The sequence below is a fragment of the Lissotriton helveticus genome, chromosome 10 (genome assembly GCF_964261635.1).
Source record: "Lissotriton helveticus chromosome 10, aLisHel1.1, whole genome shotgun sequence".
Lineage (NCBI taxonomy): Eukaryota > Metazoa > Chordata > Amphibia > Caudata > Salamandridae > Lissotriton > Lissotriton helveticus.
This window is the reverse complement of record NC_136071.1, coordinates 752,491,046-752,507,692: the sequence shown is the minus strand read 5'-3', so window position 1 is coordinate 752,507,692 and position 16,647 is coordinate 752,491,046.

Sequence of the window (16,647 nt, the reverse complement as noted above, 5' to 3'; positions counted from 1 at the left end):
CATGCCATTACGGCCCAAGCGTTACCACGCATCAGCCGTGGCCGGTAGTGGGAGTACCGGCCGGGCGGTGACGTGGGGAGGGGGAGGGGCAGGGTGGGGGGTAGTAATGTATGGATTACGGACTTTAAAAGGTAAGTAAACATAAAACTAAATAAAATGAATTTTGTTGCACACACTACATCGCATTTGGTGATGCAGTGTGTGCAACGAAATTCGTTTTATTTATTTTTATGGTTACTTACCTTTTAAAGTCCGTAATCCATACATTACTACCCCCCACCCTGCCTCTCCCCCTCCCCACGTCACCGCCCGGCCGGTACTCCCACTACCGGCCGCGGCTGCCACGCATGTGTTGTAACGACACGTAGGCATTACTACGCATTTTTTTACAATGCATGTGCTTTTACCATGCATGCCTTTACAACAAATTTTATTGTAGAGGTATGTATGGTAAAAGCATATACATTGTAAAAAAAATATAGGTTATCCACGTCGTTGTGAGGAAACAGAGCCTCTTCCGCTCCCTCACAACGAAGTGCACCGCTCCTCAGATGACCGCAGGAACCAGCAACCACGAGGGGAGAGTGATAAGTGGATTGGGCCTTGGATTGGGGTTACTATTTTAGTGATAAAGGGGGTTGGGGGGATCGTGTAGGGGTAGTGGTTTATGGTAGGGAAATAATTGGGGTAGGGGGTCGTGCAGGGGTAGTGTATTAATGTTTAGGGTAGGTGGAGGACTGGGGGTCAGGGAGGTGGTGCATGGGTAGTGTTTTAGGGTATGGAGAGGACTGGGGGGTGAGGGTTGTGCAGGAGTAATGTTTTAGGGATTATGGTAGGTAGAGAACTGAGGGTCGTGCAAGGGTAGTGTTTTAGGGTTTAGGGTGGAGAGAGAATTGGGGGTTGGGGCTCATTCAGGGGTAGTGTTTTAGGGTTTAGGGTAGGGAGAGGAATGGGGGTCGGGAGTTGTCATGCAGGGGTAGTGTTTCAGGGTGTAGGGTAGGGAAAGGATTGGGGTCGGGGGGTCATGCAGGGGTAGTGATTTAGTGCTTAGGGTAGGATAGTGTTACTTACCTTACACCCGTTTACAAAGTGTATGCCTTTACCAGGCATGCCTTTGCATTGTAATGGCATGCATGGTAAAGGCATATGTGTGGTAAAAGAATGCATTTTAATGGTAGGTCGTTGTAAGCATACTACTGTAGTAATACTCCCATTGTAATATCACGCGTGGTATTAGTATGCGTGGTAACGTCAAACATTCACTACGGAACTATTTCAGAAGTAGAATAACACTTCTTCTGATCAGTCCTTTACCTCTAGCAAAGAAGATCAGCGTCGGAGCCACACCATTACTCAAACCTGCTTTTTAATACCAAATTGTAATGGGAGATTATATGTTGTCTGGCAGACAATGAAATCTATTTCTTAATAGACCTTAAAGGCACTTTAAATCACACAGAACTAAACACTAACCATAACATTTCAAATGTACACAATGAAAGCCAGACCTCTCCAGCTCTGTAACTAGAAATTGGTATAAGAAAGTCTTTGAGTAGGAAACCATGTAAAGCCCCTTTCTGCAATGATTGCCACCAGGTCACCAATGTAAAACTCCTTCCTATTGTATATGGCAGCTAGAGATCAAAATGTAAAAGCTATCTCTTTTGTATTTGCAACAAGCTCATAAGGTAGAACATGTTTCTATTGAAATTGCCAGAACATCGCAATGTAAAGCCCTTTTTTATTGCATATTTCAGAAGTTCAAAGTGTAAAAACCCCTATGTATTACTTGACATAAATTACATAATGTAAAACCCTTTCCTACAGGATTCATCATGAGTTTAGAGCCTGCAATACCCCATTGTACTTTATTTCAAATGGGGTCTGCGTTAACAATATCTCTATCAGTTATGAGCAATAGAACACTTTCACAGGCGGGTCTCACAACTGCTACCCAATTAAATGTAAAAATAAAAAAGGCCAACATTATGACAGAGCCAAAGACCCTCTCTCTATATGGTTTTTTCGAGCTCTTTTTGTTGATTATTTGAGCCCTGTCAGAAAGCAAAAACTGTCCAATCCTAAAAATAAAAGTTATCAAATATGCAAACTGCACTTTGAGATCAAAACTGTGGGAGAAGTGTCATTGGATGCTACTTTCATTTTCAAGCACACAATGTATATTATTTGGTTCTTGACCTTCACACAGGATTGAGCCGGTTGGTGAGCAGCCATTGTGGGGTGTATCGGGCGGGAGTTGAGTTCACACACAGGATTTTTGAAATGCTTTCTAAGGGAGTAACCTGCATGAATCACACACATCAGAGGCTTAACAAGATTTGGTAAACAGAGCAAGTGCTTCCACATGGCATTGTGGTTGCACATCTGCAGGCCATATAATGAAAAATGAAGGCATCTAGTACAATGCACGATGAATATAATATAATATAATATGCAGCAAAGTATGTATGCACTGGAATATGAGGTCACAGTTTCACCACACTTAACCTGTTCAGAGCATTCACTTTCCTGAAACTTACATTTGTGGCTAATTGATTTCCTATGTTTTCTGTTAGACAAGTTAAATATGCTCACTGAGAAGGATATCTCGTTTCAAGTGCGATTAACTTTCAATCCTTTTTGTTGTAGCACTTAATCAAAGACGGTGTCTAGCATCTTGCATACATATCACTGTTCAAACAGACCTGAGTAATGGACATTTGGGTGGGAACTGAAGTATTCAGAAATGCGTGTGTCACAAACCATTGATACAAACCACTGTAACGTTGGTCTGAAAAGTAAACGTACATTATGGTCTCATTCATGCATGCGCTCATTAACCAGTTTCTCATTAATGAACGGTATAGAAACCAGTTTGTATCATGCACATTTTTATAGCTGATGGCTGACAATACAGTAGAGGTTGCTTAACACTTATGAATGCAAGGGGTCTAATTGCATGAAGTGAGCACTGTGAGCACCAAGCTGATACACAGTCTCTACCACAGTAGTGGGCTGATTGGGTGTCTTATATATATTTTTTTATTTATTTATTTTGAAAGTTTTATAGAGCGCGAACAAGATCCTGGCGGATATCACAGCGCTATACAAACAATAAATGTTACTTTTACAGTAAATAAGAGCAAATCCAAACATATGTACAAAGCATATTATAAAAAAGAAAAAAACAGCATAGTAAGATGTAACATCAAAAAATGTCTTGTGGTTGGGAACGCGTGTGCATCTCGTCACCGGGTTTCAGTAGCCCATACTCATGTGAATTTGGCCATGAGGATGGATTTTACTTCCTTTTTAAAAGAGGTAGTGGACGGGTTAAGTCTGATTTCTGGGGGTAAGGCATTCCAAATTCTGGGCGCCATCCCAGAGAAGGATCTGTTATAAGTTTTTTTCTTATGGAATTTTTGTGATTTCAGTAGTAATTTTTCTGCATTTCTTGTGGTTCTAGACCCACCCGTCAGTTTCTGTGACAGGTCGCTGCGTGTCTTGTGATGCATGGCTCTGTGCGACATGCATGCAATTTTCAGCTGAATTCTCGCCTCCAGGTGTAGCCAGTTCAGGGATTGAAGGTCCGGGGAGATGTGGAAGCTCCATTTAGACCCAGTTATGAGTCTTGCTGCGGCGTTGATTGAAGCTCTTAGTGGTGCAGTTGACGCTTTGGGTAGGCCACAGAGCGAGACACATCCATATTCCACTCTAGGTATAACCAGTGCCTGTACTGCTTGCTTGAAGTCATTGTGAGGTAGGAAGGGTTTCAGTTTCCTCAGTATGTTTATTTGGAAGTTTGCTCCCTTGGTAGCACTACTGATATGTTTTTGCATGTTGAGGTTACTGGCTAAAGTTATTCCTAGTGATTTTGCTGAGTCCACGATGGTAGGTTGAACTTTGAACGCCGTAATATGTTTTATCCAATCTTGCATTTTGGGGATTTGGGCTGGAGGAGCTATAAGTAGGAATTCAGTCTTTAGGGCATTCAGTTTGAGATGATTTTCTGCCAACCACGTTTGGGTATTCCTAAGCGCTGTATTAAGTAGTTTGACGTCCTCTAGGGTGTGGATCTTGAGGTATAGTTGTGTGTCGTCTGCATACATGTGATATTGCACGTTAGGGGTTTGTAACATTTTGGTGAGAGGTTCCAGAAAGAGATTAAACAGTGTTGGGGATAGTGCGGATCCTTGCGGGACTCCCAAATATACTGGGATGCGCTTGGACAGGGTGTTATTGACTTTGAATTGTTGTGTCCGATTTTGGAGAAATGATGTGAACCAATTTAGCACTGCCCCATAAAAACCCATTCTGTGTTTCAGGAGGTCTAACAGGTTCTCATGCTTGACCGTATCAAAGGCAGAGGAGAGGTCAAGTAGGATGAGTAAACAGGATCCATTTTGATCGAGTATTTGCAGCGCATCGTCAATAACGTGTGTCAAGGCTGATTCAGTACTATGGCCTGCACGGAAACCTGATTGGTGTTTGTTAAGAAGCTCAAAGTGATCAATATGCTTTGTTAGCTGTAGATGCACACATTTTTCCAGCAGCTTGGCTAAGGTAGGGATATTAGAGATAGGGCGATAGTTGTTTAGGTCCGTCGGGTCTGCCGTGGCGCCATTTTACCACCTTAAAAAGTAGCATATAGTTGCTTTGTTACAGGAACGTTTAAGGCATGTGCTTCTTTTGCCTGACATTGTAGCAGAAGTAAACAGAAAAAAATACAAAAACATACCGAATGCAACAAAGGAACACCATTAAATTACAACAGGGTACATCACAACAACGTAGTCAAAACAGAGCACAACACAAACACGGCTGTACAAAATAATACAATTACATTGCACACATGCTGCACATAAACAGCACATAAACACGGCAGTACAAAAAATAATGGAACAGCAAGACCAAAACAAAATGCCATGCAACAAATATGCATAAAAGTTTGTCACACATTACCGTATGCAGAATCCTGGTTTTATAAAGCAGTGTACAAGGTATTGGCACTGAGCACTGTCTTAACTGCCCCATGTACATGAATGGCGCTGGTCATTGATATTTTGTTATATGACTCGAGATCGGAACTTTACCCAAGATTCCTAAATGTGCACCTTTTTTCCTGCAATTCACAGTACAATTTCAGACTGCAATTTGCAATTGTTTGAACAATAAGCAAAGTGGCAGCTGGTGTTACTTGACAGTGTGAACAATGAAGTCATGGGACAGATAAGCTTCACCAGGCAGCATGCCTGGGAAAGAGTTTTGTAGAGTGCTGTGCTACAACAGCACACTTTATTATGAATACTCCACCAGGTTCTTCAAAAACTGCACTCACTGCAGTTTATCAAAGAATATTGAGAAATGCTGTTCCCGAATAAATATTTGTAATCAATTGACACCAATTGAGTGTCTCTGCTCCTGCAAACAACGTACGAGCAGTTTAAAAGGATCATTAACCTAAAGCCCTGCAAGGTCAGATTGGATTTTATGTGCTCTTAATCCAGACCAATTCAGTAAACGTAAGCTTTATCAGAAAATGCAGACAACTTTACCACATTCAAGACCTAATAGAGAAAGTAGCAATAAGTTAAAATCATCACACCACCTATAACTTATCTGAGGGAGAGTAATACAAATGCTTGAGGACACCCTGTTTATGGAAGAGTGGAAAATCGGACTCCCCGCCACTTTGTCCTTGAATGTTGCCGAATGGCCCTTACCGAATTTTTTTTCGAGTTTGATGGAAACCTTTTTGTCCAAAGCCACGGAACTTCCATGGGCTGTGCATTTTGCCCCATCTGTAGCAGGCCTATATGTAAGTAACTTTGAAACAAACAATGTACTTACAGACACCAATCCTTTCGCTCCCAGTATATTATACTGGACGCGTTACATAGATGACATTCTGATGATATGGAACAATGATAGAGATCTGAATCTATTCATTGAATGGCTGAATAAACAAGATAAATGGTTAAAATTTACGTTTACATCTAACAACACCAGCATTGATTTTCTGGATTTGACGATCTTTATTGAAAAGGGGAAGATTGAAACAAAAACGTTTACAAAGCCAACAGCAAAAAACAGCCTTTTATCCTATAAAAGTTTCCAACCGAAACCTTTAAGAGACAATTTGCCCTACAGCCAATTTTTACGGTTGAAGAGAAACTGCCGCCTAAAGAGGGACTATCAAGAACAAGCCCAAGAACTGAGCCAAAAGCTGCAAAGTTGGGAATACAAACAGGCCACAATCTCAAGATGCCAAAAGAGAGCAAAAGATCAACCAAGAGCGTCTCTTTTGGAGACATGTGTAAAGGAACCTGTCAAGGATTTGGTGACATGCGTCACTACATACTGTCCTGCTACATACAATGTGCAAAAATTGGTGAACAAAAACTGGCGGATTCTATCTACTGGGAAGTTTTAACTGGCCCAAGCCATGATTTGCCAATCGTCGAACGCGAAACATAAAAGACATTCTAGTCCATAGACGACCGAAAAAACATCAGAAGAACGCACTGACAATGGATATTGGAAAGACCCCAATAACGGGACACTATCCCTGCGGGACATATGCAAATTAACAAAAGTTACCAAAACTTTACAGCTGACAGACTTGATGACTTGGACCCAAATGCAACACACAAATTGCAACTCGACACATGTTGTCTATATGATAACGTGTGCTTGTGGAAAACAATATATAGGTATGACTTGCAGAAAGTTAAATTAAGAATTGGGGAACATAAGAGCAACATAAACTTAAAGAAGAATACCACCAAACTATGTACCCACTTCGTAGAGGTTGGTTATAAAGCAGAAGAATTAAAATGGACAGTAATTGAAATGTTAAAAGAGAAATCCTCGAATGCAGAAAGGATACTGTACGAAAAGGAACAAAGATGGGTGGACAGATTAAAGACCCATCTATTTGGCCTTAATGATAATGTCCCGTTGCATCAATTTGCATAACGAGTGCCATCGTGAAAAAAACAAAAAACCTTTCTGAATCAATGTGAGATCCGTAGTATTCCCCAACAATCTCATGAAGAAGGTGAGCTCCATGTAAAAACCTATAACATAAATGCCCACTTGTGTACAAAAAGACTTTATAACATCCCTTAACACAAGGATGATGTTCTCTTCTAACACACCTATTCTAGGACCTTTCATGAACTTTTGAGGAACTTCTAAAGAATTATTTCCAATAAATACAAACTCGTTTTCATAAGATATAAAACACAGAGATAGTGAATAATATATGAATAATTCAAACACGGTAAAAAACGCAACCCAAAAGATGTTATTAACGAGTAGATCGGCGTTACTAATGTGTAACTGGACATTGATAATTAGTCCCATTTCTATCTCTATGCGACGACCCGACTTGAAAAACAGGGAGATGACGGTGATTCTGCGTCCAGGGGCAGAGCCAGCACTAGACGCGGAATTCGCAACACACTGCGGGTAAGAAGCACGAGGTGACGAGGCGCTCGTGAAGATGGCGTTCTCATTTCAAGACTGAAGGTAATTCAATTATGTTCCCCAACAGCCTGGGACTATCGAGTCCGACTTCCCCTGAGGAGGCCCTTTTGAACACAAAAAAAAGGTAAATATGAGATACTAATGTGCTCCACGAGAAATGTATACACAGGGAGTGCCCGACTAACACAGGATTTGCTTTGACATGAACAAATGCGTCCACTTTTTTAACATACAGCGCTAGGACAATTGAGCACATATATCTATACTACTATTATAAAGGACGAACTTTGAACCTTTGAGGCGGGTAAACTCGGGAACCACAGCGCCAATCCACACACCCGATACATCGTTGTAATCGTCAGGGTGTGCAGATGGACATAGGCTATATAAACTTAATAAATATACGTTATTTAAAAAATGTACCGAAAAAAAAGTAGTCCCTTGGAAGAAGCGCCGGCCGCGACGTGCGTGCTGACGTGAGGAGCGCGGGGAGGAGCGGCGTCCAGGAGCGTGAGGAGGACCGGCGGACATGGTGCGGGGAGGAGCGGCGGACAGGCGGTGAGGAGCGGCGGACAGGCGGGGAGCGGCGGATGAGGTAGGTTATTTATTTATTTAGTTAGGAGCGGTGAGCGGTGGAAAAATGAACCAAAAATGACAATCGTGAGCAAGAGGAAGCAAACGGAGCATTATAAAAGTGAGCCAAACGGTGCGTTACAGGAGGAAAAAGTTACGTGTGCAGGTTACAAAAGCGTACATCATGAGCAAGAGGAAGCAAACGGAGCATTACAAAAGTGAGCCAAACGGTGCATTACAGGAGGAAAAAGTTACGTGTGCAGGTTACAAAAGCATACAAAGTAAACATAGAGGTAGATTACTGCATTACAGGAGGAAAAAGTTACGTGTGCAGGTTACAAAAGCGTACAAAGTAAACATAGAGGTATAATACTGCAATATATGGAGGAATGCTCCGGGGGACCCACGGACAACGTTGGGGCGGGCGGGGGCCCTGAAGCCTAATTGCTCCCGGACAACGTCGGGACGGGCTGCTAGTTAATGATAAGAGAGCGGAGTAACAGCACCTCCTGTTTGGCTACTTGAATGTGGATTTTTCTTAACAAACAGCAAACATTACTGTTAATTTCATGATATTGATAACATGAGGGCAATTATACATTTGTGAAGGGAACGCATATGCACACCCGAATTTAACAACTTTAGCCGAGAGTGTTTCAACTGAGATACCTCCTGTTCAGGCACTACGTGTATTTGTATTTGTTATTTTTCTTTGAAAATATGAAATAACAGAGTTAGACATTATGATATGTATGTATCTAATCTCTCTGGAATGTTTATGTTGGTTACGAACACTGGCAACACATTTAATCAGATACACAGTTTTGCCCTGATACTAACATTTCCTCTTTTTTAAGATTAACATCACGTTCTGTCATACCGATAGAATAGAATATACTGAAAGACCATCAATACTTTTGATACATAGATTTCACTCACAATCCTCCTACTATAACTCACCACAAGAACTCTAAATGCAATTAAAATGTGATAATAATGCAAAAATTAGCAAACGTATTAGTGCTCTTAGTGCATTACAATACCCCCGTTGTTTTGATAAAAGGTCTTAACATTTAATCTTCATTACAGGTAAATTGAACCTTTCTGACTTTTGGGTGGACAAAAAGACCACTTATTACTACACGAATTGTGTAAGTACATTTTTTTTTAATCTGTTGTATTTGTCCTGACGAATGCTCCATAGACCCGGCTGGGCAACAAGGAGCTGAAATATGTTGACGTTTTGTTACAAATGATATGCGAGGATCCAGTAACAAGATCCAAGGGCATACCCATTAATTTTTTAATAACAGTTCACATCCGTTCAGAATTAAAACGTTTTTTGGATGTAGCACTGTTTTTTTAACAATAACCTTCTCTGTGGGGGTACCTGCACACATCTCTGGACACTACTACGCTATACCAGAGGTTGCCTCTTGGTTTGAGGCTGGCATACAGCACGTAAGACAACCCGATGATAAATGCCACAACGCATATGTGGGGCGGAAAATCGATATAAACCGCAATTTACCATAGCGTTTATGAGGGTTATCTAACAACCTAGTTGTAACGCAGTTACAAGTGTCCTAGTCCAATTTTGATTGACATACGGAGAGTAATACAACCACATAATTCAGAATCAAACTGAAAAACTATTAATGTATTTTCCTTTTACACTTGTATATATGAATATATGTAACATTAAAATTGACTCTAGGACTTAATTCTCAAAATATGAAATGATAATTTATGTGAATCTCTCCTTTGGTCGGAATAATTAGTGAGTGATCTGAATCTTGCTATGAACTAATGCTTAAGGTTCATCTAAGGAAGGAAGAAAATCCTTCATCTTTCTGATGTGCAGATTGCCCGTTAGACCTTCTCTAAGCTGCTGACCTCTCTGAGGAATATAGTTAAAAATCAAAGTAGTGGTAAAAGTAAAAAAAAAAAAAACTTTAAAGATTTTAAAGCACACAAAAAAAGTTAACTGGGCGGCTACACTAATTAGACCTTATGGCGACCCACCTATTAACACAAAAATATGAGAGGATGAATTTGATCATGGAATATCAGATAATATAGAACCTGGGTAGAGGCCTGTCAGCCTGCGGGGTTGGTGAAGGCCTTTACGCTCACTCCAGCATAATTCTGACTGCACTCATCTGCATGGTGGCAGGTGATCTCTGTCCCAAACATTTCACTAACAGTGCACCGCATGAGGTTTTGGCACAAGTGAATGCCTTGTTAATGCAGCCTGGTTGGCATTTTTTTTTCGTGTCTCATCAGCAAATCTCCAAAGCATGCAAAAATAAACCAAAGTCTCTGTTGCGCACGTTGGGGCATATTATCAAGACAGGCGATAAAATTATCGCCGCTTTAGCGGCAGAAAACTGCCACTAAAACAGCGATAATGGGCTTGATAAGATGCTATATGGAATTCCAATTGAAGCCCATGCTAGATGTCCTTCACATTTAACATTGGCTTCAATTGGAATTCCATAGAGCATATTATCAACCCCATTATTGCCGTTTTAGCTGCAGTTTTCTGCCGCAAAAGCAGCGATAATTGTATCGCCTGTCATGATAATATGCCCCTGAGTGTTCTCCAGGCATGTCAGGGACATATCTCTTTTTTCTTGCCAAGTTCCACTTTGCATTGCAATATTGGATTTTAACCTGGTTACAGGCTGTTTTCCCTGTAAGCTGCATGCACAAGCATACATGCACACAATCTACGGTTTCCTAGTGCTGAAGGGCCCAGATTTATTAAGACTAAGTTGCATATTACCAACAACTAGCGATAATTATCGCTATGTTGGCTTAGCGGCAATAATTTTATCGCCGTGTTGCGGCGATTTTTATCGCTTAGGAGCCTTGCTATTATCAAAGTTTATCTCCTAAGCGATAAAATCGGCCGAAATGCATGAATATCGCTGTAAAGTCAGCGATATACATGCATTACCGAGCTAATGCTCTTAGCCATGTTATGCACCTCCCATTGGATAACATGGCTAAGAACTGCTAAGGGCAGGTGTTAGCTTTTGGAGATATTCGCGCTTAGCGCGAATATTGTTGAAATTGGCAATGTATATACACATAAGCGGCGTTCATTTGTGTTCACTGTACCCCTTGTTGTAAGCAGACCGGATATCGCTAAAACCCTGACTGTGTTATCCCGCTAGCATAGACCCATGCACACACGTACACGACAGCCATTTTAGGTATCATGGTCTCCCTGTTCACGATCGCCCGTCAGCACACTTCCCTGACCCTGCAAACTTCCCCCCATGCACCCTGACTGCCCCCGCGCTCACATGCACAAGTCATGAGCCCTCCCCTCCCGCATGACTCTGCCTCTGAGAATCGCACCCCGCGCCTGACCAAACACCTCCTGTCCCTCCATGAATACCCCTCCTGTGATGACCTCTTCCTCTGAACCTAATTGTTTGCACGGACCGCTGGTCATCCCTTAGCCCGAGGATACAGTTCATTGCCCACTACTGTATGCACTCGCCTCTCTTGAAAGGAACCACTATTGATCATGACCACCCCACCCCCTGAGATTCGATCAGGAGCACACATTCCAACGGAATCAACAGCACACTCAGCTGCATGACAGCCCCTCCTATTGTATGGAGGATAAGGGCCCCTACTGTAGCCACGTGTTGGAATATCTTTGTACCTTACAATGTCTTGATTGTAATGAAGGATGTGTGTGTGTCATAAACCTGTGTATAAAAGACGAAGCCTCAGAGAAACTTGTTAGAGCACCTCCCGAAGACACTATGCGAGTGTCCCAAATGACATGCTCTTTTCATGAGTAATAAACTCTGTTCTTGTTTTCCTACTTCCAGTGCCCGTCTCTTTATTTGATAACTATTCAAGATGGAAACGAAGAGTCGCCCTGCACCAGCGGCCTGGGCATCGGGTGCGATATGGGCTGACTTTTCTACAATTGGCGCCCACGTGGGGCCCATCAGCGACATAAGGTCCGGTAAGAGAGGTCCAGTCGATGGGGTGAACATCTAAATGATTGGAGTATACCTGCCTTGAGAGGGCCCTCGTCCAGCTGCCGATTGAATGAACTTCACCGATTCCGAACGGACCTCTCTCGAGTGACCTATTGTCCTGACTGGAATCCCACAGGACTGCTGCGGTAAAAACATGGAGAAAGAGAACGATCGGGCGCTGGAAAAAGGAAGGCGAAGAACTGTCCACATGGTCCGGTCCGGGTAAGGTCGTGACACACGACGAATTGCGAAATTGATTGATTGATTGTTTGAAAATACTAGTATTACTTATTGATTGTTTCTGAGAGATTCTCTATTTGCAAACAAGCACAGAGTCGCCATACTCTGTTTAGTCTTTGCAGATAGTGAAGGATAGGTAATGCAGACTTTTGTCCCCATTGTAATCCGTCATACCTATTTTTCTCCCCATTGATTGATTGATTGAATCAAGCATTGAATTGTTCGAAGTTGGTTCTCTTAAGGATCTTCTCTGCCCGCAAACGGGGAAGAATAGGAATATTCTCCCTCCCTTTGCCGGTAGTGAAGGGTAGGTAACGCAAACCTTTAACACGTCGTACCTATTTCGTTCCTCATTGATTGATTGATTGACCAAACATTGACTGTTTGGAATTGGTTCTTTTTGGAGGTATTCTCTATTTTGCAAACGAGCACAGAAGTCGCCATACTCTAGTCTTTGTAAGTAGTGAAGGGTAGGTAATGCGGACCTTTGTCCCCCGTTGTAAACTGTCATGCCTATCTACTCCCCACTGATTGATACGCCAGTCCCACCCGGACCATTCACTAGAGGAAGGTCATCTGGCCCGACCAGAGAGCACCCCTAGTAAAAAGGACATATACAATAATAGCGAAGTGATCACTATATCCTGTTAACAGAAAACTTTAGCATGAAACCACCTGGAAAGAAAAGAATAGGAAAGCGAAAATCAGTAGGCCACTGATGAACTTTTTATTAAATAACGAACAAGGAAACAATAACAATACTTAACGATAAAACCTATGAGTATCCTAGAAACAAGAAACGTTAGAAAAAAGTCCGTAATAAGAAACCTGAAAACAGTAAGAGAAACCAAGCGTGACATTGCAACGGTCACAAGGCAACGAGGTTTCATTGCCCCTCACTGCCCCAAACATGTCTGTCCCACCGCCTGCCACGCCCAAATAGCGGCAACTTGCGAAAGATACAAAACAAACAGACATCCGCCCCATTCTGGAAACTTCCAAAGTGCAACAAGTTTACGGCTCCGCCCAGCCGGAAACAACACATATAGGGCGGGTCCTGCTGCCAACAGTCGGTTGGAGATCATCACGTAGGGTGTAGCCGGAGGAGAGGCCGAGGCCAAAGGGACCCGGCCAAGGGGATTGCTACGACCACCCCAGAGAGTTGCAGGGGAGGGAATGCCCGTGTCCTCGACCCTCCCCTCCCTCTCCCAGTCCGGCCACCATCAACCAGAGGCCGAGGCCGACGGGGTCCGGCCGCAGTGGCGGTAACACTGGAGAATTGCAGGTTGTCCCTCTCTCTTTCCCAGTCTGGACCAGCATCCATGGAGGGCCTGGGAGTGGAGAGGCCACTCAGGCGCCACTTCTTTCTTTTCTCCTCCGTAATGGCAGCGACAACACGCCAGGCGCCACTTCTTTCTTTTATAATGGCTGCGACAACTCTGGGGGGGGATGTCTTGCACATGCCACCGACCCCCCCCTCGTCCTCATCGCCTGGTCCGGCCATAACAAATATCAAGCGAGAGGCCGTGGGGTGCGCTGGGAGGGAGAGGCGGTGCGAACAAGCCTCTCCCGCCTCCCCAGGTGGAGGCTTCCCAGCTGCACCCTCAGCGCTCCAGGCGCCCGGAAAAGGGTTCTTCCACTGTGGCGATGCTGCAACGGCAGGGTGGAGCCCGTCCGCTCCTTTGACCCCGCGATCGCCGGTAGTTGCCGAACTTTCAAAATGGCGATCGACCTGGCAAGAGCGGGCCCAGCACGAAGGAATGGCCCGGTCTGTTGGTGACTCTACCACTATAGTTCTCCACAACCTTGAAGATTCTAGAGGAGCCGCGGGAGTCCCCGACTCCCGCAGATATCTCCGATGGGGAATGACTGCCATGAGTGCCCTCGGAACGACGGTAATGTAGCCGCAGGACGTCGGCGCTCCCATGCTGTCGCCAGCCTCAGGTTGAATGACTAGAATCCTGCAGACTACAGTTCGGATCAGTTCCGGCGAAAGCACAGTATGACCCGGTAGAAAAAGATTGTTGCCTCCCTCCCCTTTTGACTGATGGTTCAGAACACCGATCCTTTCTTTTGCCCTTTAACGGAACTTTGGATTGCCAAAGGAAGCTCTGGGCCAACCACGAGTTAATAGAGATTTAGACTATGCCTGGTTCTGCCTGACTGCACCCAAAATGGCGCCGATGCAAATGAAACTCTCAACTCCTTATTGTACCCCGATTGCTCAGCCTTGATGTCATAGGATATGTATGAAGTTTTTTAAACATATAGATTGATATAGAATGTGTACTGGTTATGAGTTCGGACAATGGATTGATATAGGATGTATACTGTCAGCTCGGAAATGAATTGATATGAGATGGGTACGGGTTATATGTTCGAACAAAGAATTGATATTGGATGGGTACTGGTTATGTGTTCAGACGGTAAATTGGCATCAGATGGGTATTGAGTGAACATTCGGACAATGAATTGTTGTTGAATTTGGCGCATCATGATTATTGAAAGTTCGAAATTTCGATGCTTATGATATTCCCTCACACTAAAGATTCAATATGATTTTTGTTGCGCTCTTCGCACTTTTTATGAAATAAACGACCACCGACTCCACTAAAGTTTTTTCTAATAAAGTATCCCCACATCTACAGTTCCAGCCTGCTCCGTGGCCGGCCCACGGGTTGTAGGCCCATATTTATGCACTGACATTCTTATTAAAGATTTTCTGGAAAAAGCAAACATAGTTGTCACGTGTGAATTAGTAAGTTTCGAATAAATGACCACTGTTTAAGGATTAAAAAGTATAGTACGCAGAGATACTGCAAAAATGAATGGTACAGTTTTTGTTGTATGTACTTTGCACACTTTTGTACAGCTTAAAGCAACCGCTAAAAGACCCTGGAATTCAGTCTATACTGTATATGCTACCTGTATCAGAAAAATTGTGCTAAAATGCCCCTAAGTCGCTCCAAAGGTGTGCCATCTGGCCTCCCTACATACGATCCGTAATACCACACTTGGGTGACCTATGCTATCCACCGGCTTCCGATAAACATCTTTCGCACACTAAAAGGTTCATCTGGACTTAAATGCCGAATTGGCAAGAACTGCGTTCCGGGGAGATAGACCGCGTATGTAGTAAGTAAAAGCCTTTTCGGGTTTATGCGCGCTGTTGTATTCTTAAATGCTGCCCCCGCCCCCTTCTTTTTTCCCTCTTTCTGCAGGACACCTTGGAACATCGATTAAGAATACAAAGAAAGAAAATGGTGATCTAGAGGACGAAGAAGACGGGAAAAAAGCGTTCGATTATGGTGCCCACGCACTCCGAATAATACCACCAAAAATAATGTGCACACATGATTAATCACTCCACGCTTAACTAAATAGGGAAAAGTTTAGGGTATATTCCGAGGTAAGGTTTACACAAGTATCCTCCGCCGAGAGGACTAGGAATATTGCCAAAATTTAGAATCTACTACCTCCTTTTTGCATCCTCGTAGACAAGTAACTAGAAGCTGCCCCATTGTTCTCCAATTGACACCAACTGTTGTCTCAGCCTGGAAACCCATTTGCTAAAAATGACTCGGAAAATACCACCGTGAGCATTAGCCCGACCAGGTCAGTTCGTGACCAATTGTCAACGGCGTAGGTGTGTACAATCAAAGCCACCAGTAAGGGCAGCCGACAAATAAAAGAGAAGAAAATGGTAAACAAAGGAGTAGGATGACAAGGATGCGCAGCATACAGAAAAGGATAATTTTGGCCAATAGCTGTTTTATGTTTTGTCTTGGATTTTTGTGTATAATACATGTACTGTCTTCCCCGTCTGAGTTTGTATGTACGTGATGTATGGATCTACGTCATCCCTCCGTTTGTGTTTCCGTGTTACTTAACCCCTGTTGTTCTATGTTGTGCGCGCACTGAATGGTCCATTATTGTACACGTCTCACTCTCTCTCTCTCTCTCTCTCCCCCTCTCTTTCTCTCTCCATGTCACACGTGTACTGAATGGACCACTTAGAGTGCGATCTCTCTCTCTCTCTCTCTCTCCCTCTCCCTCTCTCTCTCTCACTCTCTCTCTCTCGCTCTCTCACTCTCTCACTCCCGCTCTCTCTCTCTCTCTCGCTCTCTCACTCTCTCGCTCTCTCTCTCTCTCTCTCAAAGTCCTCCTGTTCCATCCTCCCTTATGGTAACGTTGTGCCCCTCCCGGCACAACACCTAATTGGGCCTCCTCGAACACAGAGGTGTTCAGCAAAATTGACCAAAACAAAACCGATTGTGACTTGCCATATTACTACCTCTCCTTTCTGCAAAACGATAGAACCCGAGTTGGTAAT